We start from the raw sequence: 27,064 nt of genomic DNA, 5'->3' as shown, positions 1-27,064 counted from the left end.
TGCTACCGGCAACCCTGCGGCTTACGTTGCTGATTCGCATACCTTTGATCCAAACCACAAAGGTCTCTTCTACGACAATTGCAATCAGAGCAATACGCCTGTTGTCTTATTTCTGCTAATGAAAAGCACAATGATAAAAGGGACTTGAATCCACGGAGCACCGAGAGCAATATTGCCCTGTCCAAGATGAAATGAAAATAATTCCTCTTCTTCCTGAGTGCACTAAAAGGAGCCCAACGACATCAAACAATACCAGTTAATAAGCAAAGAACAAGGGGAGCTTGGTGGGAAATTGTCACAAGAATAGCAGGGGTTTTGATGGCCACAAAGGCCTCCTGCTTTCCAACAGATAGTGTCATGGCAGGCCAGATACTACCCGTGGACAGCATTGATTACAGTTAACAATAGATCAGGAGGAGGTGTCTGTTAAATAGGAAACAATGGGGTCATGGAACTGAGGTGAAACGACCAGTGGGAGGTGAGAATAGAGAATAGGCAACACGGGGTATTAAATTCAAGCAAATTGTCTGAGGTCACCACAAGCTTAAGCATGCAAACTGAAGAGGACTCAAAGAGGAGAAAGAAGTCAATAAATGTGATACATAAACTAATTTATTTATGTACTTGTAGCTTTTCACACAACAACGTTTTAACTGGCATTGTGGGATATACATGTACGTAAGTGAGATTCTCGTAAGAGAATTGATATTTTAAAAAACTGTAGGAGGTGGAATATAAGTGCACCTGGATATATATGACCGCTATACTTGTTTAGTGAGCTCCAAAACTTACACAAAAGCTCCAGCATACAATTTTGCTACAAAGTTTTCTAACTAAAATTTTTAAAAAAATGTTGACAGTATTCAATATTGCTTTGTAAAGCAGTAATCTTATTTTGACAAGCCACTTAATTTACCAGAGTTAAGAAAGCAAAGCTCTAATATCAGCAAACTTTGTTAATATTAACTATTTTTCACATTGTGAACTTTCATGTAGATAGCTGAAAACATCAAGTGCCATCTCCCAACTTCAACAAAAGCTCTAATTTTCCCTACAATAGTCTCCTATGCATGCAGTTCCACAAATATAGTAGAAGCATAGCGATGGACATGGAATTTCTCTAGGGCTAAACCTAAGGTCTTCAAATATCACGTGTGATTAATTTACGGTAAAATGAGTTTTGAGACAATCAAGTGATGGGAAGAGGATGAAGGGAGAGGAAAGCGGGGTGCAGCAGAGAACCCTGTAATCTTCTCGTGGCCTCGATAATGAGGAAAAGATTTCTACAGATTACTGGCCACATGCTGTTCATTGTGTCCTACTTGAGACAGCTTTTGGAAATGTTGCTAAATTAACTGAGGCACCATCTCCAACGGAGGGTTTTAGCACAAAGCAGCTTCCCGTCCATGAACAAAGAATGCAGGGCTAATGAGAAGGAGAATGAGTACTTTGTTCCTTCCTTCACAGAAGAGTTCCTTTTTCAAACGCACAACCCGGCTTTGGCCAAAACTTACATGACCGCACCGAAACAGCGGGATAACAAAAATGATGGAAGAAGGCAAAAAAAAAAAAAAATGAAACAAATAAACTCCATGTTGTCAGAAAAACAGTAACTGTGCTTCAGATCAGCAAAAACTTTTTAACTTGAAAAAAAGGGGAAAAAAAAAACAAAAAAACAAAAAAAAAAAACAAGAACACATACTAAAGTTTGGTCTAGTATAGTACTTATCTGTAATGGCAAGCTTTAGGATTTTTAACTACTAGTTTTAGGATCTCTGTGTTTACAATGTGCAAACCTTTTTTTCTAAGTAAAACAAATTTTACCAAAAATTTCAACATGGAGGATAACAGTTGAAGGTGAGGTTATTTCAGAAAGGTTGGACTGAGTTGTTGTTGATGAGACAGAACAAGTACAGATGCTTCCCTCATCACTGGGGCTAAGAGTTGAGGGGTAGGGCAAACTCTTAGGAGTAACACAAGGGCAGCAGGACATAAATTACTGGACTTTAGATGGACCAAGACACTAAAGGGTAACTTTAGAGGGGCACCCAGATAACACTCTATTATACACCCTAATAACCCTTCAGCAGAGTCTGACAACACCCAGGTCTGTTGTTACCAGTCACAGGAGGGTGGGAGGGAGGGGTGGTCTGGGAGAGCTTTTGTTTCTCACCAGGAAGAGGATTGGTCCTCTGAGGGTTTGAAAGGACAGGCCTAAATTTTGCTCACAAAAAGAACATTTTTAAAAGCAAATAAATTTAATGAAATATCACTTTTAGTGTGGACACTTACATTTCACCTCTAGGATATCATCCTGCCTTACGAATAAACCTCAAAACACCTTTATAAGATCAAATGAACTCTAAAATTGGGGCAAAATGGGCAACTTTTCAGGGGCGAAATTTTATGTCATGTACCGTAGCTGGTATAGGATATGTTTGCAGAACAGGAGTGTAATACCTAGTGGCATTTGTTGCCTGACCATAACAGGACTGGTGCCAGCTCTTAAACCAGGGGCAAGCTTTGAGATAATTGGCTTACAGAAGCTGTTTAGCTGTAGGATCATTGTCAGCCAAAGGCTGAACGGCTTCTCTAATTACACTGAACCTTAATCTAAGCCAAAAAAAAGGAAGATTTCAACAGACACCTTCAACACACCTAATTTAACTTTACTGCAGAATAAAAGGTAAATTGCCTTTTTATACATATTAAGTATATATCTTCAGGTGATATAGTCTTTAAAAGCATTTGTTATGTGTAAGCATTTGCCATCTATGACACTTTATCACTGCTTTAGTTTTCATCTCCCAGCTATTGTCTTTTATATGTACCACAACTTCATGTAGTTTATCTCCTTGAAGACATAAAATTCAAATTAAGAAAAAGACTTATCCTCAATTTCAAATGGTTTAAGAATCTTTATCAAAGTAGATACGCAGACTATGGTTTAGTTAGCAAGAGTAAATGTATGTACAGAAAGGGTTGGGGGGAAAAACAAACTTGATGAGCTGCTAGTTAATAAGGGTGTCAAAAATATTATGCCATGTGTCACCGGAATTGCTTAAAATACACACTAAGTGACAAGTTTGAAGTTTGGGAATAACAATAATTCATGTATAAATTCTGTTAAACGTACGTCGTGATGGAAAACAAGTATAGCAACAGCTGGGAAAGATTTCAAGCGCTGCTTCGTTAATAATAGAAGATCTTAACGAAGTGCACACAATGTTTGATAACAAAGTCTGGACATAAATTGGATCATACAGAGCGAGGTGTCTCAACAGTGCTTTCGTCTTTCCTCGAAGACATCAGTGGTGTCGTAGCTTTTTTTTTTGGAACAACTCCTTGAAAACCGATAATGAACACACATTATGTAGCAGTCTTTTAGCAATTACCCTCTAAGTAATGGACAAATGCTTGTTTTTTCAAAGACGTACCCGAAGTTTTCGATGTGTTGGCTGTCAGAATTCACTTAAAATATATACATAGGCAATTAACATGAGGAAATGTGATTCCTTAAGAAATAAAAAAATGTGTTGACACTTGAGGAAAGACAGACGCAAAAAGAAATGAAAAATTATTTTCCCTCAAGAATAAAGTAGATAAATCAGTGGGATGAAATGGGAAATCGTCTGTTCCAAGATAATTTAATAGGCTACTGGAAACAGTGGTTTTACTGTGCAAACAAAATAAACAATTTCATTTTTTCTTTCCGTTTTCCCAGATATGCTGTTAATGACAGAAGATATACGTACATGTATGTATGAAGGTAGATTAAGCTAGTGAGCTTACTATGCCAACAAAAGAGAATCTGTGGAAGCATAGCACATGTTTTTCAACATTGCCAACATAATAAGTCTGTTTGAAACTTACACAGATTCTATGTCAATATCAGAAAGCCAAGACAATTGAACCTCCAATGCTGGAGTTGAGTTTAATTTTCTGTGACTGACTGTAATGCATGTTAGAAACGTAACTAGTATTTGCCCCTTGAAATCCTAAAAATGAGGGGAAAAAAATTGATACTGATATATACAACTGAAATTAAATACAAATAAACAAAGAAAAAAGGATTTATTGACATTTATTTTCATTACTGTTTTCAATGGGACAATTAAAATCCTGTTGTACAAATCTCACTTGAATGAAATAAAAATGACCTAGTGCATATGGTTCAAATCTTGGTTCTCTCGGGAATAAGAGGCACAAAAACTGGATTTTGGTTTCCAGTCTGGACAAACTTTGAGTCAAGTCCCTGCGATTTGGGAACATCAAGTCGGATTAGTAATCAATAGCTAGCACTGTCATTGGGCAGACTAAAGCCGCGGCTTCATTCCTCCACAAAACAATTCTATTTCTTTCGACAGAATGAGTCAAACATTTCACACAGAAAATTGCATCTGGAGGAGTTCAAAAGAGTTTGGCCCTTGGGAGTTAGTCCCCTAGAATAGTACCCTAGGAACAAAAATGCTGGCTGTCAGCGACAATCTGGGAAACGGATGACAGTGCAGAATGGCAGAGAGAAACCATTCATGGAGTGTCTAAAAGCTGCAAAAAAAAAGCCTGAGCTTGATACTGTTCAGATACAAAGCAATTCTTCACAGAGGGTCAAAATGAGGCTCTAAAAGTGCATGGTAATAATGGTATCAGTATCAAAATCTCGGCATGTGAATGCAAAGCTGTGGTCACAATCTTAAGACTGTGATCCCTTCTGCTCAGTTCAGGGTGACTGTATCTTCACATTAGACCAGATGGCAGAATGGCTGATTTAGCGCTGGTATCACAGCCCAGTATAAACTACTGCGATGACAAGCCTGCCCATTCAATCGGACCCTTTATTAATCATATACCTGAACTGGAGGCTAATTCCGATGGTTCTTTTCTAGCCCGTTTCAGAATTACCCCAAGAACACAGCTTTCCTGTTGCAAATGCAAGATCTTTTAGCATACTACACCAAAGTCACTGAAACAATATGGCAAACCCTTAATGCTGAAAATGTCAGGACTGTAACACCATTGTACTACAAACCCAGGGCCATCATCATATTTTCTGCAAGCAATAGCATAAAAATCTAGAGACGAAGTTTAAGGATAAAGTGATCAGGCAAGAATCCTTCAATAATGTGTAATGTCATGGAAGGTGATCATTACTCTGATCAGTCTAGAAAGCAGATGTACATGTATTTAGTTTCAGAACTATTGGTCCAGATCTCCCACAATGACAATGCCAGGGTAATTTAAATAGAAGTCTTTGGCTATGCTGTGAACAAGTTCTTCAACCTTGTTCATCAACATGGTCATCTGCCAACGGATGGCCGGATATACCCTTTCCATCAGCATTCTGTTCATTACACAGCAGACAGGAATTGCATTCTACCTTTCTTTTTTTCTATCTATTTCTTCTTTTTTTTTGTCCTTCCTTATCTTTATTTTTTTCCTTTCCTTTCTACCCTCGTCCCGTTTTTCTTCTTGTGCCTCGATGGCAATCTTTGGCGGGAGGGATAAAAAGCGAAAATCATGCATGTATCCCCTGTCATCTCCAAGACAAACTCATTAGACATGCTGAGAGTGGCTTTCACATGAGTGAATCCAAAATCAACAGTGCCATGGAACACAATGCGATTTAATTGACTCATCAACAGAGCTATTATCAGAGTTCCCAATCAATACGGGCTGCAGACATTCCTCCACTCCGGCACACAATGCTGCTAGAATGCACGGATAAACCATTGTCCTGCCACAATTAACAGACTGGATGGTAACGAAAGAGGGCATGTGAATCAGCCAGCCATGCGCCTAGCAGGTCACTTCTCCCTCCCAGTCTTGGAATCCCCAATGTCTAACAGGAGAAACGGATGAAAGCCCTTGCCGCTATCTTCCCTCGACTTTTATTCTTGAACTCTGTCGGGTTTTCCTCGTCTCAAAAGGATGTAGCCATGGAGTTGGCGGCCTTGTCCGTCCCTGAGCCATCTTGGCCCAGAACCTTTCCCCCGATAACCAGGGACTCTTGGTGACTCAGCCCTATTGCCCGAATACAATCATCCATTCTAAACAGCACCCTCATAAACCTTGCCCCATCAGAATGCCCGATTTCGCGATACGCTCCGATGAAAACTGATGAAACCTTATCACTTCCAAAAATGGCCAGAAACTCAAGGCATGAGCCATACAAAGATGAGAGGGAGAGAAAGAGAGAGAGAGAGACAGAAAGCAACGAAACTTGTTCCCTGAACGACAATCCATGACAAAACAAAACTACCGTTGTGCATTTTATTTCAAATTTGCTTAAACAAATCGCAAAGGCCAGTTAAAACAACAATACAAACAAAGGAGGACAAAAAAAGAAGAAGAAAGAAATCAACACAACAATTATATCCATAAACCGCATCAAGATTTCCCATTGGTTAACCTTTGTTTGCAGTTTTACTTTACATACATTTCAGCTATAAATACATGTCGACCAGGACACAAGGAAGGACAGGACTGTTCTCTCTCACCGCTAATATGTCAGTGCACCAATCAGCGCCAATGACAGGTTTGCCAGCCATGACTATACCGTTGCCCCTGAGGCAAGAAGTTTTGATGGAATACCTGATGTTTTCTCACCACAAATTGTGATGTAAATTAGTTGTTAAAACACAAAAGCCCAGGTGAAGCTAATTAGGATTTTTGCTCAACTGGTTAATTACAGCTGGTAATTTCCATACAAGGACGAAGTCACTCTTCTCTGCCCTCAGGGTGAAGGAATGGAGCGGAGGAATGGAAGGGCAAAGGCTGGTGGGGGGTGCGGGTTGGAGTTTTGGGGGACTACAAAGACAAGCCCATTAATCACATACACTGAATTAAATCAAAGCACTTGCAAATTATTCCTTATTAAATTTTGCACACCTTCCAGGTGTTTGTCTGAAATTCGTAAAGAATTGCTTTTCAGGACTAATGGTAAGCTAAGACTGAGCATTATTTCCCAGAAAACCATCTTTGGTACATGTCCCAAACTCAGCTGCAACAAAAAACGATTCAAAAGTATTTCTATACTCTCAGAGACTCTTCTTAAACAATAAAACACATATTAAAATGTTTTTTGCCTTTTGAATAAAGTTGAGGAAACTAGGGAAAACTGATGACCATCCGCAGGTTGCAAGCCTGGCCTTCCCACATCCGACCGAAAAGGAAACCGACCAGAGCTGGACGAACTCACAGTCACCATATTGCCTGCAGGCTTTAGAGTCACTGTGCTGTGCCAACCACTTGGCCAAGTAAGACCCACCTCCCCACCACCAAATCAACAAAACATATTGTAAACATAAAGCAACAGAGCTTTCAGTAAAATGAGTTGTAAAAGGGCAGACACACACACACTCACAAGAAGCCAAAAAGTGATTGAAACCAATTACTTTAGAAAACTGGCTGAAAATATTTTCCTTTTCAAAACTCAACATAGATGTAGCGATACTTTTCTCATGATGGTGTATTTTTACAACTTGACTATAATATTGAGAAAGAAGACGAGAAAGCTTTTTGCTTTGCTGAACTATATAGAGGTTCATGTATGTTTCACACAGATTCTTAATTCCCCAGGTCTTGAAGATGAAAGTAAAGCTGCAGTGTTTTGTTGACCCAGTTATCTACATCTTTAGTTTTCACAAGAAATCTCTTTTGTCTTAGAGTTTTATGAAAACATTCCTACAGTTTTGTTTAGCAGGGAGAGTTAACATGTAATTCTTGGACGATTGCCTCAAGACACATCTTCGCTAAAGCCCTGCCTATTGTTAACGTGGGAAGTTATGTCACTGTTGGGATGTCATCTGAGCTTCCATCCAGCCCTGTACTCAGTGCCCTAGGATCAGTCTCCTTGCAAACAGGATCAAGCCCTGGCCTGGTGGAGAGCTAAGAGGACTTTTCCTGCACAGGTGCTCTTAAGCCTTAGCTCTCCTCTGGGGGGAGAGGGGAAAAGAGGTAACTTCTGTCAACCACAAGGCACACTGACAAACTTCTGGTTGCCAGAATATACAGTCAACTAACCCAATTATTTGATATTTCCGTCCAATCTTCATGAATGTATTTAAAGAGCTCTGGGGAAAACAATAGAGAATAATATAACTGTATTATTTTGTGTTTTCATAACATTTTCATGGTGACACTGTTAAAAGTATAAAGGATGAAATGGAAATATTTTAAGTTTACCTACTTATTACTTAATTTCTTCTGCATGATGATCTGGTCATAATTTTGAATATTTTTAAGGAACCAGTCTGACCCCTGTTGCAGCTGAAACCATCTGGCCTCGACAGCTGGTGAGTGGAGTGAAGAAACAACGGATCTGCGAACTGACAGCCCGATCGGCAGGCGAGAAAAACTCACCCGAGAAAAAAAAAAAAACATCCCCAAAACAACATGTACTAATCTTCAAGTGTCTTTTACAGAAGAGAATATGGTTCTCTCCACACCACCAAAAAATAGCATGGAAGAAAAACACTTGACAGAAAAACAGAAACAAACCTTAAGAAAGATAATTAGTGTATGCGAGTTAGGCACACCTGGATCTGGTGCCATGTGTCTGTGCTGCTAGTGTACTGTTAATCTGGTACAATCAGTAACCCGGTGCCGATTCCTTCACACGTGTCCACGGCTCATGCTTTCCAAAAACATTTGCTTGAAAAATTGACAGCTTGGGACAAAAAAGATTACAAGCAGAAGCTAAAGTTGATAACAAAATAAAAGAAAAAGTTGGCAGAAAAAAAAAGAGAACTCTAACTGAAACATAAGTGAAGGCCATTCACCTGGTTGACATGTGTGAAATTAAGCAACGGTAACATTGAGCCAATCAGTAGTGAAGTGTTAAATGTCGATGGATACTTGTCCCAGGAGTTTACTTAAACAGTTCCCCCTTGAGTGAGACGGGACACCCCAACAGCTCCCGTTAGTAACATGGTCTATACATTTACCCTCACTGACCTCGGTGTTAACACTTGCCGACCTTTGCGTAATTAGTACAAAAGCGTGGGAGAGGTAACGGCAAGGTACTAGTGAGCATGAGATATACTATCTGACTGTTACATTTACCATGTAGCTCTAGGAGACGATGGATAAAGATGTTACACGTCGCTATTTCCAGTGCACTATCACAATTTACAATTGTGTCAAATTAAACATTCTATTTAAAACTTAACATGACTAGTCTGCTACCGGTACCAAAAAAAAAAAAAGAAAAAAAAGAAGAATGAAATACCGTCCACAAAGTACATGTTGGTACACAATTAAGTCATATCTTTCAGAAAAATTTCACAACGAAAGTACTCACATGTATATTTTCTCATGGTTATTCCATTCATGGTTGTGTAAAATGGGTACCATCCGTTGTGTACATACATCCTCTGAGAACATACTTGATGGAAAACCTTTTACCAGAGCTAAATCATGACCTTCTACAAACATATCTCACCTCCTACACCAAACCTTGATGCCAGTGATTTACATATACATATAGAGTATGTACATAATAGACGTACGTCCCATCACTTTTTCACAAACAGTCAACTGTTTCGTCTCTAGGTCTTTCTAAACTGCTATTGTTCGTAACGTTCCGAGAAACTTCTGTAGCATGCACTTGCTGAACCTTCACGCGCAATACCAACCGCAAAAAAGGCAGATGACTATTGTACTTAGTATACAGTCACAATTATACATGTGGTGAACAAAACTTCTGAAGGGTTTGTTTTCTGTAGTCAGGAAATTACTCATTGCTGCTTAAATGTAACATCCCGTCCACCATAATGACAGGATGCTCTGTTTAAAAACGCTGGGAGTTGGGAAGAAGTCTGGTGAATAGCGCTAGAAAAGATGAATAATGTGAAGTGTGCTTTGAGGCTTTAGCATCTTAAGCGTACATACAAAGGGCACAGACACACGATAAGTCTTATTTCTTTTGATAAATCAAATTCCCATGATCAAATTTCATAATGATTTATACATGTATCATGGTATGTAAATGTGTTAATATGACTCAACTACATTTATCTATCTAACTAAATAATGTATCTATGATGTAAATAACTCTTAAAAAGTTCAAAAACTCAACCAGAAAAATAAATAAATAAAACAGAAATAAAAATATGACATAAAAGGGATGGTGATGGAAAAAAAACCCATTCCTGGTCAACACACTCTCATCACAAGCATGGTTTAAGTGTAATAGACTTTGGCACACTGAAAAGTGTGAGAGGCAATGAGAGCACTTTCAATGTAACTGAAGCTGTCTTACCTTGAGTGAGGACTGTGGGTAATACCAGAGTAAAACTTTCACGATCTCGAGTGGTGGCAAGAGGACTAAAAACGGGAGCGTAAGCAAGCCCGACTGAAGGAACTTTCTATCTATCAGTGACAGCAAAACTAACACGGCTCGTTAATATGGAGATAAATGAAGTGATAGGGTCGGTAACAATACTGTATGCAATATTCGCTTATTAAAAGCTATTGATCTCGCTGCGCAGTGTCGCAAACCCTGCGCCATTGTGTGAAATCGAATGGTGTAATTCGTAATTGCTGTGATTGATCACCAGATTAAGAAGGGTGGTTACGCCAAACCGTATAGGTGGCTACAAGGCTGGGCTGCCACTCGGTGTCGGCTCGGCCACACTTGCTTCACCTCCCTGCGGATAATTGCGCGGAAACTGACGGGATAAATCAGCATCAGGCAAACGACACAGGGAAACAATAGGCGTTACTCAACGTGCGCAGCAAAACACTGTTTCGTCTTTAATGTGGGAACAGCAATTCAGATCGATATTATAAACATAGTCGCTGGCAAATCCATGCATATCCTGGACGTCATAATGCGGACCAAATATAGCACTTCACTCCGTCAAATTATGGGACAATCGTGAGCACAAGCGAGCCGAGCACTACATATCTCTTTCAAGAAGATCATATTAGGTGACTGAATGGGTCATCTTCTTGTATTGCAAAATTTTCCCCATCAAATCATATTAGGAAGAAATGCAGAAATAAAAACTAAAGAAAAAAAATAAAAAGAAAATTATAAAGACCTTTAAGAACATATGATATTTTCATTAAAATGATTAAGCATCCTTAAATTTTATACCTTAAAACAATCCCACAATAATCCTCCCTTCTACCAACCATAGATATGGTGGTACCTTGCCAAGATCGACAATAGTTCAGGTGATGTTCCAGAAACCTCTAGATTTGCAGTCTATTTTAGTACCTTCCAATGTATTGGTGAAATAAGCTCAACCAGATTGTATGAAATTTTCTTCAAAGTCAAATCTAAAATACTCTAGAATGTACGAAAAATTAACAAATTACACTTTTTACCAATTTAAAAAGCAATACATATGTGTGAAAAGTTTTAGACACTTATTAGTTATTAAAGCAGTGAATCAGTTACAGGAAACAGAGACAGGCCACTGAGGAAATCAAATTTTAAAGAAGACACTAATACACTACATGAAATCTAGTGACATCCTTTAAATATGTGTACTTCTTTCTATATCATCAAATGGTTGAGTTTCAATTGAAAAGTACGGGCACAGGCGTTGAAACTGATTCCAACGGCAAAGGTGATGGAGTGGCTGTAGGGGTATGGGGTGAGAGATTTTGAGTGTGTCATATGACAGAAAGCCTGGACCAGTCAATAGTGTATTAATTAGGATATCGTCAAGGTTGACAGGTCGCTGAGTTAGTTACCGTGACGAACACCTTCCACAACGAACAATGAGTATCTATCTCGAGAGAGATCACAGGCAGACACACTTGAACGGTGTTCATAAGTCCTTAAAAAGCAGCTTGTCTTAAGTCCAATCCCCCAGAACAAAGTCTCTCCTTCGCAAGATTCATTTATGCTAATGAACAGCATTATCTGCCAAATGACCTGAGGTAAAAATCCATTTGGACTTTATAACTTTTTATTACCATTGTTCCCTGGCAGTTTTTTTTAACCCTGCACATTGCTTCCTGCTTATAAACTGCAGACATCTAATAAAGAATGGCAACAGAGAATTCAGGCCTAATGTGGCAGTGATCTGATATGATGCTCTCTTTAAAGTCCTATCAGGGATATAAATTTACATGACACATCGTCAGTACAGACGTTTATTAATTACTATCAGAATATATCACGATGAGCCCAGAAAAAAACAACAAAAAAAAAAAAAAAACAGTGCACAAATTAATACAGAATCGTTGACACTTACTTGGTAATTAATAAATCTCGAAAAATTGGGAGAAAAATTACGAGATTTTGTAGGGCTGAATATACATTTACTGGAAGGAGGAGACGGTGATGAGGTGGGTTGTGGGGTGGGGCGGATATACTTAGAGCATGAAGGACGAAAATAACAATGAGCACATGTATGCGTAAAGCGTCAATGGACCAAGGCAACTGTTTGACAACTGACATACCTGACAGCTTCACCATGCAGAACGTCCACGATATTCTAAGAGGATGGATTGCAGGCGTGCTGAGGGTCCACGGCGCAGCGGGCAGTGGCGAAGCTGATCACATTCCTCCACACACTGATAAATCACAAGGGTTACAGTTGACAGGGGGCCAAGACAGTCAGGCCCTGCAGGGTTGCACCGCTGATATGATAACTGTTAGAGGCTACAGCACTAGGCTGTCCCTCGCATCAGTCACAATAACAGTCTACTGAGAGTCGCCAATATTCACAGGCTGCCGGTCAACACTCGGACCTTCCCGGGGATACGCCGAAGCAGGGCCACACAGGCAGGGTGCATAACGGGGTTATCTAACCCTTTGTTGTCAGCGAAACAGCCGTCTTCTGTGGGTCACATGTGTGGCTAATTACCCCAGTAGCAAGTAGGCACACTATCAGACCGTCCACATTGATCGGCACACTAAAACACCATTCTACGGCTACATAGTTTCCTTTAATCCCTTCTTATTGACCAGAGAGAGAAAGTGGAAGATGTTCTTGTCCGCACTTGGAGGGGCCTCTTTGATTATGCAGCCCAGAGAAGGGGTGACGAGATGTCACATTCCTTCGTCCTGTCTTTAGTTTGGAGGAGGTAAACATAAGAGCCGGCCGGCTATCTTCGCATGTGCACTGCTGATTGGTGACGACTCTGCTGTTTGGTCCACCTTCCGCTGATTGCCCTAGCACCGCCGTATGGGTACCACGTCCTGAGTTGTGGCTGGATACAGATCACTTATAACCCTGCCTAACTCCTCAGCCCTCCTGCCTTGCCCCCCTCTGGGATGGAGGAATCTTCCACCATTGTCAATAATGTCTATTGTCATCCATTTACTCAGTCTCTTATCAGTTAAGCCTGACAGATCCATTGTACTTCATTAAACAAAGTCTATTTTCCTTGCTTTTTGTACCGTCCCGATCCCCCTATCACTCCTGCCATTCGAGCTTCAGATAATTCAGTTATTTTCCCTTTTCTTTCATTTCATTCCGTGAATAATTTTTTTTTATTTCATTTCATTTTTTTTTTTTTCTTTTTGTGCAATTTCTGTCCTTTCTTGTGCCTTCTCTTCCAGTTCCGGGCACAGCGCAGGCGTCTTCAATGAAATTTCTCTAAAGGAAAATCTTCACGTTCGCCCACTGAAGATTACATTCCGTCAATATTCTTTAGAGAGGAGCTAAAACACAATTCAACAATGAATGGGAGTGGGGTTGAATAGTGCCATCTTGGGGTGAATATGCTGTGCTTAAGACGTAAGAAGCAAGGTTTTTCAATTAAAAAAACTCCTCTTCTCAGCAGGGACACATACACAAAAGTCTAAGTAAAAGAGTATACCCAATGATTCTGGCTTAGTCACATACTGTTTTGGGAAATAAAAATTGAAGGACAGGCACGTAAAGGTTTTCGTATTTAGGAACACTATTTATGCAACTTCAAAAGTCTTTTTTTGTCATTCTATATAAATTGGCAAGTTGAAAATTTCTCCCTAATTGGCTGTGGAACTGTAGTTATAGTGTGCAGGGATAATTTGCTAACCACCCTCCATGCAGCAACAATGAAGAAGAACCTGGACTTTGCATCAAAAGAAAATGAAGAGCGCGCACAAGAATAAAAGGTTGATGAACAATTCTATCAATTTTTTGCTATTTTCTATGAAAACACAATAAAGGCTCAACCAAGAGCTGGCCAGAATTGCTACAGTTCAATAGATGGCCAATTAGAAGGGATCGCAGAATTTCAACTATCACAAGCTTGTTGCCTAGGTTACAGCACATGTCTCTAAAAATCTGCTGCTATGGAATTCAGTTAAGTTTCAACATGGGCAAGAAGAAGTGGAGAGGAAATGGAATCTTCCTCCACGGACAAAAGCCTACCCGGGAGATTCTCACAACAATGGGCGCAGAGAAAAGTTACTGCGGTGACGTAGACCATCATAGCACCCTTGCTTCCGTGCTTCTTGGGCCCTACACATACAGCAGATAAATTGAAAGGCTGAGAACCTCCCGATTATTGGCTAACGATAAAGGAATGCGACCACCCCATCAAACAAAGACCCAATTTGCTGCCTGCCTGTAACAAAGGGTAATCAAGCCTTTGAATTTGCTTCCCACAATGATCTTCAGGGTAACCAGTGGAAATGAGAGGGAAGATGCAAGCCGCTTCGCCGAAGTCTTGGAATTTATCAAAGATGTTGGCACAGTGGGGCAGCCAACAATGGTGAATTCCCTCGCATCGAGAGACTTCCCGCTGATATTGCGACATCCACTGGGCCAACCCCAAATATTGTTAATTAAAACTTCATGTGATACTTAATAAACACCAAGTGCTTTTTATCATCTGTCAGTGTTATTAGCCCAGGCTGGGCAGTTCAGTGCTGTGTTGAAATTGATGTGGCAAAAGAACAGACGAGCATTGATTTTTTGAGGCAAGGGGTAGCGGCAATACGGAGGGCTCTCTCGTTGGTTAGTGAGTGGCCGGTGCATGAACGCACACACAAAATCTGGGAGTAATAATAACAGATTTAGGCACATTGTCCTCCAGAAGAAAACATCATTGGGCTGCGGCATGTGTTATTTGGGGGCTACAGCTGGCCCTCGGTGGGGCTGGGGAAACAGACTGAGCCGAAATAATCAAGATCAACACTGGAAAGGTTATTGATTGCTGAGCCGTTTTTCTCCGCGCCCAGAGTGCTGAAATGTGGCCAGAACATTGATGCATGAGATCAATAATTGTTGAAGCAGGGTTGTTTCATGTGTTGTGTCAAAGGCTCCATCACCTATGGTCTTTCTCCAGTAATATGTACACATGAGATCTAAGGCTGCCACGGGACATATTTTGGGCTTTAAACTAAGGGGGTGCCTTCCTTTCGTCTCCCACCCGCTACTTAGACAGCGGCCCCTCTCCTCGACACCTCGCGGCCCACTCTGAGGAATCTCCCAGCACGCACCACAATGACTGTGTTTCTTCGGTAATTGACACAAAGGGCTGTATACTTGGCGGAACTGTCCAGAACAAAGACTGTGGATGTCAGGTTGACCACTTAGCCCCCTCTTTATTCCCCTCTCTTTTTTCTTGCCACCGCCTCCATTCTGTAAAGCACTTGATCATAGACCCCTGCTGAAGAGTGTGTGTACATTAGTTATTTTGAAGGTCAAGGGTCACCTGCTGAGGTCAGCCTAAGGTCAAAGGCCAATCCATTACCAGTCTATTCCCTACCTGATGTTTACATTCAGCTGGACAATTAACCTGGCAGAGGGGAGGCTGTTTTCACACCCACAAGAAATAGGAATCAAATTCCGCACAGCAATTTCCTTTCAGGTCTTTGTTGCTTTAAGACATCACTTATATGTACAACATTTCACTGCAAACAGCATCAGAATCCATAAAAGGCTGTCAAACACAGAATATCTTTGAATGACAATTTGTGTCCTACAACAATACAACTTTTACAGGATTCTCTTCTTGCAGCAAGTCAGTTGGAAATATTAGTAATTAGTACAGTATAAGAAAAAAAATCATTTAAATCATAGAAATCACAGAAAATCAGAAATAATGATTTCCAGTTGCAATAATGTAATTCTCAACTCTCAAACCAAAGAACAGCTACCATTTATCACAGTGGGCTTTTTCTGAATAAAACTGTATTAAAATTAACGTCGAAACAGAAATATGCACCACCTAGTCAAATGATATATATGGATTTCCATTCGCTAAATAACTTGAGATACCATATCTTAATAGGAGAAGAACTGCATGTGTTTTTAAAACATGTTGGCAGCTGGGATGTACAAAAGTGGGTTTATACAGTTTGACAAAGAAAAGTGATAGGCACAAGTAAGAGTCAAATACATTAACACCCACTATGTTTTAAGATAGCCTACATTTTACCCAATGGTTTAGCCCCGGGATACCACCAGCAACACCCAAAACAAAGTCCAAACATAAGACAATGGTAGTTTCCTAACAACAGAAAATTGTTAAGCCCTCAACGTGATAGTGGGATCCTGTTTACTCTCCTTCTGTGCTCTTTAACAGCTGTCAAATACTATTTCCGTAGCATCTACATGTACATACTTGTGCTTCAATCCTACTGCTATCACTGGACTAAAATCTATCACATTTTTACTGCTTACTGGAGTCCGTCAATCATTTGAACAGACATGATGTCAAGTTTAAGACTAGCTTAATAGAAGTGGAGTCCTAATAAACAGTATGTGTATAAATTATAGGAGGCATTCTTGCACAGTTTATAACAAGGTAATAAGTCATTACACAATAATAATAGCCTTGGTAATCTAATTATGAAATAATAAGTTTGTCGTGAGCAAATCAAAGGCAAAACCCAAGAATTTCAAGTACAGCCAATATGTGCATATTTTTCATAAACTGACCAAGATTAAAGATAAAAATACTATATACATGTATACATCCTGTGTAGGAGAGGCTGGGAAGGGGGAGGAGGTGAGGGTTCTTCTTTAATAAAGCAGAACAAAAATACCTTTTCTAATAAATGCAAACGTACACAAGGCTAAAGCTAACACATGCTCTTATGAGAGATTTGCATTAATATGACAGACATGAATGTGCATCAATAAGTAGCACAAACAACATTCCTCAAGTTACAATGCCAGAAATAGAGACCACATATATTATTAAGGACAACACAGAAGGTGATGTGACATTCTCTAATTTATATGCATACATCATGTCATGATGCACTGACAAACTGTCCTTTCACAACTATGGCAATATATGTACGCAATTGGCATCTGCAATCTATCACATATTACAACACTTACAAGTAATTTATTTCATTCTGTTTTAGCAAATTGAGGCAGTTACTTATCACCATAAATTACTATCTTAAGTTTTTCAAGTACAAAATCTGTATACTTCAGGTGTAACTGGTATGACCAAAAGTGATCACAAACTCAGCGCAGGAACCCTTTATCAACAACATGAACAAACTCAATGAACACCATTTTGTTCATTCAAAGTTCGCATCTAGAAATATCCAAATATAATAAAAATATGTCAAAAAGCAAACATCAAAAGAAGCATTATTTTGACAATCCTAATTGTTGTCATGCTATACAAAGGATTAACAGATGCTAAAAACGGCACGTATGCTTTTGTATAGTTGTGACAGGAATCTTGCCAATGAAAGCTTACCAAAGGCATAAGCACTCAAGTGACACCAAATACTGTTGGTGCACACTTATCATCATGCCAGACAGAATGGCTATCAGTAAATTCTCCACTGACATCAATGGAAGGACTTTTATTATATAACCAATGGCGCAAAATTAACATATTCCTCTTTCCTAGATAGAGATGGAATAAAAGTTCAAGAACAGAAGGACAGAGATTAACTCCAGAGTGAAGGTATGAAAAAGGGAATGAATACTAGATGTGAGATTACAGTGAATAGGAAAAAAAAAAGAATGATATACAAGACTAGAGTGAATAAGAGATACAGGACTAAGTGAATAGGAGATACAAGCCTGAATGAATAGGAGATACCGGACAAGTTTAACCGGAAAGTGCTTGGTTAAACGGACTCTTCTTCATACGTTTCGGAATAGGTATCTTAAATGATAGAATCTGGGATTAGCTGCAAATATTTTAGAATCTACAGGTCTTACATCATACAAAGCCACACATAAACAGTAACTTAGTGGATCTCTAAAGACAGGAATAAAATACAACAACATATGTACTTGTACATGTGTACTGCCTTGGTCTCCCACATTGGTCATTCACAGAGCTGAATGTTTGATACGCGTAATATAAATGACATGTCTGTCACAGTTCAGCTTTTATCAGGTTTGCATCTAAATCTTATTCTGACTCCAATAAGCTTGACTATTTCCACTTGTATCTCACCAGAAGTCAACTCTGCTGTGAAATCTCCACCAATGACTCAGCTGGGTTAAATACTAGGTGAAGAACCTCCCCAGATCTTAAACCTTGTCTTATCTGTAACAACTAGATATAAATGTAACCAAATCGCACGTCTGACCTCAAAATGTGCTATCTTTGGAAGTCAAACACGGATGAGATGTCAAGAGTTCTGCGGAATTATGTGAATAATTTGGGAAACAAACACAAGAGAGTAAAGTAAGATAAACTGGCTACATAATCCAAAATGTAATCTGAGATATGGGCTAAGATGTGCACATTATGATTCAATCATGAACATCTTCAATGCCGTAGTCAAGCGTAGTCAAACGTAACAGGGGTCAGGTTTGTGGTAGGCGAAAACTTGCTGACCTTACAAACACCTGATCTCAAAAAGAGCTCCAGTCCTCATCAGTTAGGGCTCTCAACTCCTGATCTGAACAAATGACCTCACTGTTCACAAGACTCGTGGCTTCCGGCAAAGAATGCTTCACACTACATGTACTTAGCCAACAAACTAACCTACTGCTCCACAACCTGCAATATTTTTCTTCATGGATTGAATTATTTGGTCACAAAGGAACATATATCTTGACAAATGTTTAAGACGCTCCGAAGAAATGCAGAATAAGAAAAGTACCTGTACAAAACTACTAAACTAATACTGAAGACACAAATATATCCCAGAGAACAAGAAAAATGAATGTTTGGATTCAACATTTAAAAAGAAGTTTCATTCTTTTTCAACACAATAAACTCCATCAACATGAGAGAGAAAAAATATTATGAATCACATTAAACAATCTCCTACAGAGGCTAAACCAACAAAAGCTTAATCAGCAAAAAAATCCCATCAAATTTTTGTCATTATTTTAGAACAACCCAAATACATGTAATTATCTTTCATCAAATATTAGCCTTCTTTGTCCAAAAGCAATAATAAAGTTTCCAAAATTTACAAAGACGGTCACATTATAACATTTAAAAATCATTTCAACATTATACATAATATACCTGCACAGGTACAAAACTGATATTTACTGAAAGGCAATAATTTGAGATATTCTTGGTACTGAAAATTTGATTTCATTATCCCGCATGAATTTTTTAGCCTAGTTACAGCTGAAGTTTTCCCTCACACATCCTCATACCCACATACATATGTACCATAAATCGAAATGCTCATGCCTTACCATGGTGGCCTGCCATAAAGAAAACAATGACAATTCAATTTCTGGGACAGACTGATAAGTACATTTTCTGGACTACACTTGGCCAGACAAACATGCCCGTCAAAGGGGCCTTTGTTACTGGTGGCGGGGCATGAACTAGCCCCACCCAACTCGCGAACATTGGTTAAACCCTGTGGACTCTTAATTTTTCCTGGCTCAGAGACCAGTACTTATTAATCATATGACATCTGTAAATATGGGTAAAACACCTAATGTTAACCCACCACCACCCACACACATGGTCATCCAGTGTAAAGTCTTGGAAAGGCAAAGTCTTTTTTGTTCTATTCCAACCAAAAAAAAACAGTCAGCCGACCTTGTATCATTATACAGTTGCCTGCCTCTTCTGCAGAACCAACGCTCAATATTGCGAAATCGTTTTTAAAAGCAAAGTGGAAACCTTTTAAATCAGCACACATCTATATGTTGATAGAAAACCTCAGACATACACATAATTGAAAGCCGAGAAAGTCATGAATGACAATTAACTATACAGAGGCCCTTCAAATACATATCTGTGCCACACACGGCGCCCACATTTCCTATGTTTCAACAAGAAAATAAAAATGTGCATAAAGCTTTCTTGTTTTTTTGGAAATCTTAATCGGGCTAACACATGGTGATATCAGAAAAACCCAATTTACGTGACATATGAATTGCGGTGTAAGTACAAGTAATTTTGAGTTTTTGTTTAGAACGTGACTTTTTTTTTTTTTCATCTGTCTGCGGTTACCAGAGATGACTATAACAAACTCCTAATTGTGTATTATAGGAAGCTTTGGTCATAAGAGGTAAGCAAGACACTTCACACACTTCAAGTTATCATATAATGAGGGCAGCTTTATTAAATTACTCTCAGACAAAATCTTTTTGAATGTGAAATGAGATATTATTTAAAGTGTCCAGTTGTAGTTCATGTTTCTGTATATGCTTCTAATAAATTTTAACTATGTATGACTTAATACTGGGCTTTGTAGAGAATAATAATAAAGACATAATAATGTTTTTAAATAATTGTCCAGTTCCATTGATGACTCAGGGGGACACACTTACACAAAACAAAATGCACAATTCGGAACATATAAATGCTGAAACAACAGCACCTTTATCATAATTAAAACACTGCAATAGTAAATAAACCTGTACAATATTGTAGGTTTTGCACACCTACACTGTTTTGTTTGGCCTATACTAAAGCCAAAACAATTTCTATACACTTCCCCAGGATTTTGGGAGCAGCCCAGACAAAAAAAAAAGAGTTTGAAGTTTATTTGACAAGTGCAAGAGGTTTTATAAAGGCAAGACTGAAATCAGAAGGGTTTTGTATTACTAACAAAAACACCCCTGATTACATTATGTTTAACATCAGCTTTATCAAAGTTTATGGCAGCAGTCTGAACTGGTGAACCTAATCTGGCTGCCTGTCTTCTCAATGGAAACCCCCATGGATGGAACAGGCAGGCGAGAAACAATGTTGGGGATGAGAGAAGTTCTCCCTGACTCACACCACAGAAGCAGCAGACTGTTAATCCTGATATGTATGAAGCCAGGAGTTGAGATGTCAAGAACACCCTAGTGTCGTTTTACACCAGTCATAATTGCCTCTGTGGAAACGCTGACATAAAACGACGTCCTCGTTGCATTGTTTGACCCAGGGAATTATGTTATAAAGTGGGATATCATGGAACATCCTGGAAATCAGCAAACACAGCCGAACGGACTCGTCTTGATGTCTGCCGATATCTGGCTGTTGACTTTACATATAAACACTGGACGATTTTTGAATTATGATTCAAATATACAAAGAGGAGAACAGGATCGCTTGAACCAGAAAGCAACCTAATAGAGTTGATTATACACCATGTGCTGTAACTTTAATTCAAACAAAACAAACCGCGCAAACAGCTAGAAAGGTACAAAAAAAAAAAAAAAAAGAAAGAAAGGAAATGTGAAAGCACAAACAAAGTGAACTAACCAAACTGCAATCTTAGCAGATGCTTTTGTTGAAAGCTGAGTAAAAACTCAGACAAAAGACATAACAACAGCAGCACAAAGGTGTAAACAAAAGGCCAAATGAAACTTAAAGCTTCCATTTTCCACTAGAGGGCGAGACTTGAATACCCCGTCACAAATCTCCACACATGACAAAGCAAATAACCTTGCTGGTCTTGGTGCAGACTTTTTTCTTATTTTTATGTCTGAATAACTACAGTGTTTTGTGTTGTTGTTGAGAGAGAGAGAAAAAGAGAGAGAGAGAGAGATAATTTTTGTCATAACAATAGTGAACTGTTTGTACTACAACCAAGCACAGGAAAAACAGACTGTGTGTATCAACATACATTCGTGTACAGGTATTTGTACTAGGCAGCTTTTTATGGTCTCCTATATATACATGTCTGAAGTAATCCATAAATCTTAAAAAAAAAACAAAAAAAAAAAAAACATGCCTACAACCTCTTTAATGTATCACACACATCAACCATCTCCTATAAAAATAAATCTTACAAACAATCATATGTATATTTCACATGCACTTAAATAAAAACAAATTCCCCACATGCTAAATAAGCTGCAGTGTATGCACAAAATTTTTGATTTTACATTCAAAAAATGTAAGGTCATATCAGACAAGAAAGGGCAAGAGCTCACCATGTCTCCGGGGTTGCCAGCAATGTAGCTCCTGAATTCCTGGAGAGAGAACAGAAAAAGTATTTTAGGTGAATCAACGGAAAGTTAAAGTGAACATAAAGTCTGCCACTATAAATACACAGAAAAAATGATATGACATATAAAAAATATGTAAAAAATTCTACAAGGTTCAGCACTGGGGATATGGCACTGACGGACAATTCAGTCCGAGTAGCCATGTTGTAGAAATCCTTCTGAACTTGGCCAATCACTAGCATTGAAAATCTCACGTGATAATTGGCTGTCACATCAAAAAAACTATTTGCCCTTGATTGTCAGTGTGGTTTCTTACAGTGGATAGACAGATATTGATGCAATAAATTGGATTTTCGGTTACTTTAAGTGTTAAACTGATCCATTTTGAACCACACATTTATGAGGAGGGAACTGAGAACGGCTGTCCATGTCACAAGGCTTACGTTGGGCAGGATACTGCAGTAACTTGTGAGGGTGAGCTGCCAAGAAAACCGCCTTGGGAGAGTCATTGCTTGAAAAAAAATATTGTGATTTTGCATTATTTTTCCTTAGCAAATTCAGATTTATTACAAAAATATCTTCCCAAAATCTGAGGGTCTGTTATCAATGAGAAGGTCCTGAAATGTTCAGTAAATTCCCTGAAGTTGGTACAGCCAGCTAGGCCTAATGTTTACACCCATGCAGGATGGGGACAAGCAGGGCCGCTAAAACATGACGCTTGTGTAGCACATCGGCCCTTTGATCACGGAACAGAGCTGATACTCTTTGGTTGGGTATCAGGCTTTTTGTTTGTATTTTCTCATTGCCGCATTCTTTAATAATGATGGTAACAGAGAGCTCCTAGGTTTTGTAACGTCACTCTAGATAGCTATAACATGGCAAAATTTAATTGCCAAATGAGTGGCTAGGTACTAACGGCTGTTTGCTAATTACTTTGTTGATAAGTGATGCAGAGTTTTTTTTAAAATATTTTTAGAGCATTTCTGGAAAACTACTTTATTAATTAATTCAGCTTTAGCAGCTGACTTTACATTCACATTAAGGATATACATGTTCATGTACATACTAAATTTTTATGAACAAATGAAACAAAGAAATCTTCATTTAAAGAAGGTATCAGTCATTAAGTGTCAGCCTTCTTAAAAAAAAAAAGAAAAATGGTCTGGCAATGTGTTTCAGAAACACACCTGAAAAACAACAGAACATTAGAACTTAAAAGTTTACAGCCTCAGGTCATACGTTACAAATACATGTACATGTCGAAAACGCATACAAACCAAAGTACATGTATATCAATGCTAGCACATTCAACACGATTTCTATTCACTGGTACAGAAATTAAAGTAATTCCTTTCAAGGAGGCAAGTCCCGTTTCAGCAGTGTGTACTAGCTTATATAACAATCATTGATTTCCCGGACACAACAGATGGCTACAATTGTAAGTGAAATCAATAATATATTAATAGTAAGACAATGCAGCATTTTCCACATTCAAACTGAAGGTTTATTTGTTGTGGCAAACATATTACAGTATTGGTACAGAAAAGAGGATGTTCAGAGCAGCTAGAAACATCTTTGTAACAATTGCGCATTCCCAATGCAGGCAGGATGGTCTGGGAACTCACTGGCCCAGCGGTAAGTGCGATCAGCACAGGGTCAGGCAATTATGAAAAGCGGTGAGCGCCAGATGACTGTGACAATGGTTATTGCCCTTTGCTGCGGAAATCTTGATCAGGCGGAGAAAACGGGGGCACACAGCTGGAGGGCATTGATCTCTTTATCGGAATCTCACTAAATATTGGGCATCGGTCATCGGACCTTCAGCCCAGCCCCCATTTTCCACCAACTAATCAAACAATTACCTCACAGCCGCAGTCTGCCACTGTTCCAATAAAAAGCTTTCCATTCTCATTCTGTAATCTAGGACTTCCCTTCCTAAAACCTTCCCATCCTAAAAGTGAAAGATTCTTTAGTACTGCTTTAAACACCAAAAGAAATAGATAAATATCTTTCTTCAGTATTATTTATGATGCTTCCTTTTTCCAACTACAGTACTTTTTACAACAGCTAAATCTGCTCCCCAATCCCACCCCCTTCTTTTAAACAGGCCACAACACACTTTTCAACAACTATAATCATTTGGCCATTAGTCCCTCCTTCACCCCCCCCCCCCCCCACCCACCGTGAGAAGACCAACATTACACTACTGCATTCTTTTGTATTTACGTACAACATTACAGAGATTAGTGCATGATTACCAGTATTAGTCACTATAGTGCAACTGACAATTGAGTCTATTGTCCTAGATGTACAGGTGATAACTGTTTTTGTAGTGGAGCATACCTATACGAAAACTGCACACTAACCACTCATGCAGGTATGAATAAATGTTTAAATCAGAAAATAAAGGAACGACAAGACCTCAGAGATAACGAAAAAAAAAATCGTCTCAGCAGAAAAGGATGTAACACTAAAATTTTCTGAAAATACAATTTCCTGAATCAAGTAAATTCATTACACAATTAAAATAACTTATGATAAGAAAGACACATAAGGCAGTTGCTTAAGGTGGTGCTGTGTCTTTTTTTCTTTTTTTCCTCCTCCTTCTCTCCATAAGTCTGCACAACAAGACAAGTTAATGTTCCCACAAAAATTTGCATATTTAATGTCACAAAGCTAGGTCTGACTTCATTATTGTGATAAATTATCTCATGTTCACTACTTCTGGGATGAAAGATACAATGAAGCATAGCTTTTACCACAGACAGAGGTTTGTAGATAAACCTTGTGTACCTGCTGTCTTTTTACTCTCGACTGAAAAACCAGCATGTATTGTAAAACCAGGCTGTCTTGTTTTACTCTCGACTGAAAAATCAGCATGTATTGTAAAACCAGGCTGTCTTGTTTTACTCTCGACAGAAAAACCAGCATGTATTGTAAAACCAGGCTGTGTTGTTTCACTCTCGACTGAAAAACCAGCATGTATTGTAAAACCAGGCTGTCTTGTTTTACTCTCGACTGAAAAACCAGCATGTATTGTAAAACCAGGCTGTGTTGTTTTACTCTCGACTGAAAAACCAGCATGTATTGTAAAACCAGGCTGTCTTGTTTTACTCTCGACAGAAAAACCAGCATGTATTGTAAAACCAGGCTGTGTTGTTTTACTCTTGACTGAAAAACCAGCATGTATTGTAAAACCAGCATGTATTGTAAAACCAGGCTGTGTTGTTTTACTCTCGACTGAAAAACCAGCATGTATTGTAAAACCAGCATGTATTGTAAAACCAGGCTGTGTTGTTTTACTCTCGACAGAAAAACCAGCATGTATTGTAAAACCAGGCTGTCTTGTTTTACTCTCGACTGAAAAATCAGCATGTATTGTAAAACCAGGCTGTGTTGTTTTACTCTCGACTGAAAAACCAGCATGTATTGTAAAACCAGGCTGCGTTGTTTTACTCTCGACTGAAAAATCCGCATGTATTGTAAAACCAGGCTGTGTTGTGTCTGATCATCTCAGGGCAGATATTAAGATACACGTATATGCATGTCAAACATACACGTACCCCTCCTTGCTGTTCCCCTTGTAAAATGTCTAATTCCAGGCGCTGTTTCCCAGCCGTAACACTGCATCAAGTGCATTTGTCTACCTGATGTTATAACTGACTCAAAGAAATTGGCCCCTGATTATTGTAGGCTTTGTAGATTTTAGAGATTTCTAATTTTCAGGCTTTTTCAAGGCCTTCCCAGACCCAAAAATCACATTTTCCAGTCCACTTGGTATAAATATTCTAATTTTATACACACTTAAAGGAATTAGTTCAAGTTCATTAGTTGAGCGTTGCACAGATACACAGCAGTGTATTAAACAATTTCAAACATGTTGAAAGACATATCTCTCGTGTAAACATCAGCATACTGTACACAACAACTCAAGTTGGTCCTACAGTCTCAATTTAAACAATTTATCGGGCCCACCTACAAAAACACTTTGATTTTGTAGGCTTTGAAAATCCTGGAAATAGTTACTTTCAAATTCCAGGCTTTTCAAGATCTTGTAGGAACCCTGTTATTGATTAAGTAAACCACATTATGGAATGAAAATCAAAGACACTCGGTCATCCCTGTGCATACATGTAAATCATCTAGTATATGAACATATTACATACAGTGTACATTTAATACAGGTAAATCAAAACTGTCACATCACTTTGAAAGTTTGAGGAAAGTTTATTTTTCACACTGCATAACCATATCTTTTTGTCACAGTTAAGAGGTTCAAGTCTATAAACATGATCTGAAACAATGTTTAAAGACATACAGGGTGTCCCAAACATAAAAACCAATTCAACTCTCTCTTTTACTGTTAGTTTATTAGCCATAATTAACTCTGAAAGAGTGAAAAAAATTTAAAATCAGTATTAAATCTGAAACACAGAAAAAAAAAAATGAAAATCAGGATGGTGCACGACTTCTGGGATACCCTGTATATGAGATAACAAGACATAGACTCCCTCACCTTCCTGCGTGGTGAGAAAAGCAAGATGCTGAACCATAAACCCACAATTACCACACCTGGCCAACCAGATAAATTGCATTTCATATTCACCTCACCCTATCTACATAAATAGCCCATGGGGGAAAACAATATAAAGCTTAGAAAAGAAACAACACAAACTCTCAATTGTCAAAACTGGCTTATTAGAATGCAGATTGGGTAAACCATATAGTGACAAGGCTGTTGTTTCAAGCCTGTCCATTCTACTTTTATGTTTTTTTCTTCTCTTTTTTTGTTCTTTTTTGGCTGTTCTTAAGAAGAT

General features: G+C 38.7%; 1 protein-coding gene across 1 annotated transcript in view; it reads right to left on the bottom strand.

Moving 5' to 3' along the window:
• Positions 1 to 27,064, bottom strand: part of LOC135468610 (transcription factor SOX-5-like) — a 117,767-nt gene that overhangs the window by 59,286 nt on the left and 31,417 nt on the right. Inside the window, exon 2 of the mRNA XM_064746952.1 lies at positions 22,233 to 22,271. The gene's annotated coding sequence lies outside the window, so the exon portion shown is untranslated. The remainder of the gene's footprint in view (positions 1 to 22,232; positions 22,272 to 27,064) is intronic.

The sequence above is a fragment of the Liolophura sinensis genome, chromosome 6 (genome assembly GCF_032854445.1).
Source record: "Liolophura sinensis isolate JHLJ2023 chromosome 6, CUHK_Ljap_v2, whole genome shotgun sequence".
Taxonomy (NCBI): domain Eukaryota; kingdom Metazoa; phylum Mollusca; class Polyplacophora; order Chitonida; family Chitonidae; genus Liolophura; species Liolophura sinensis.
The sequence above is the reverse complement of the archived record's forward strand: the minus strand, read 5'-3'. Positions and strand labels throughout refer to the sequence as shown.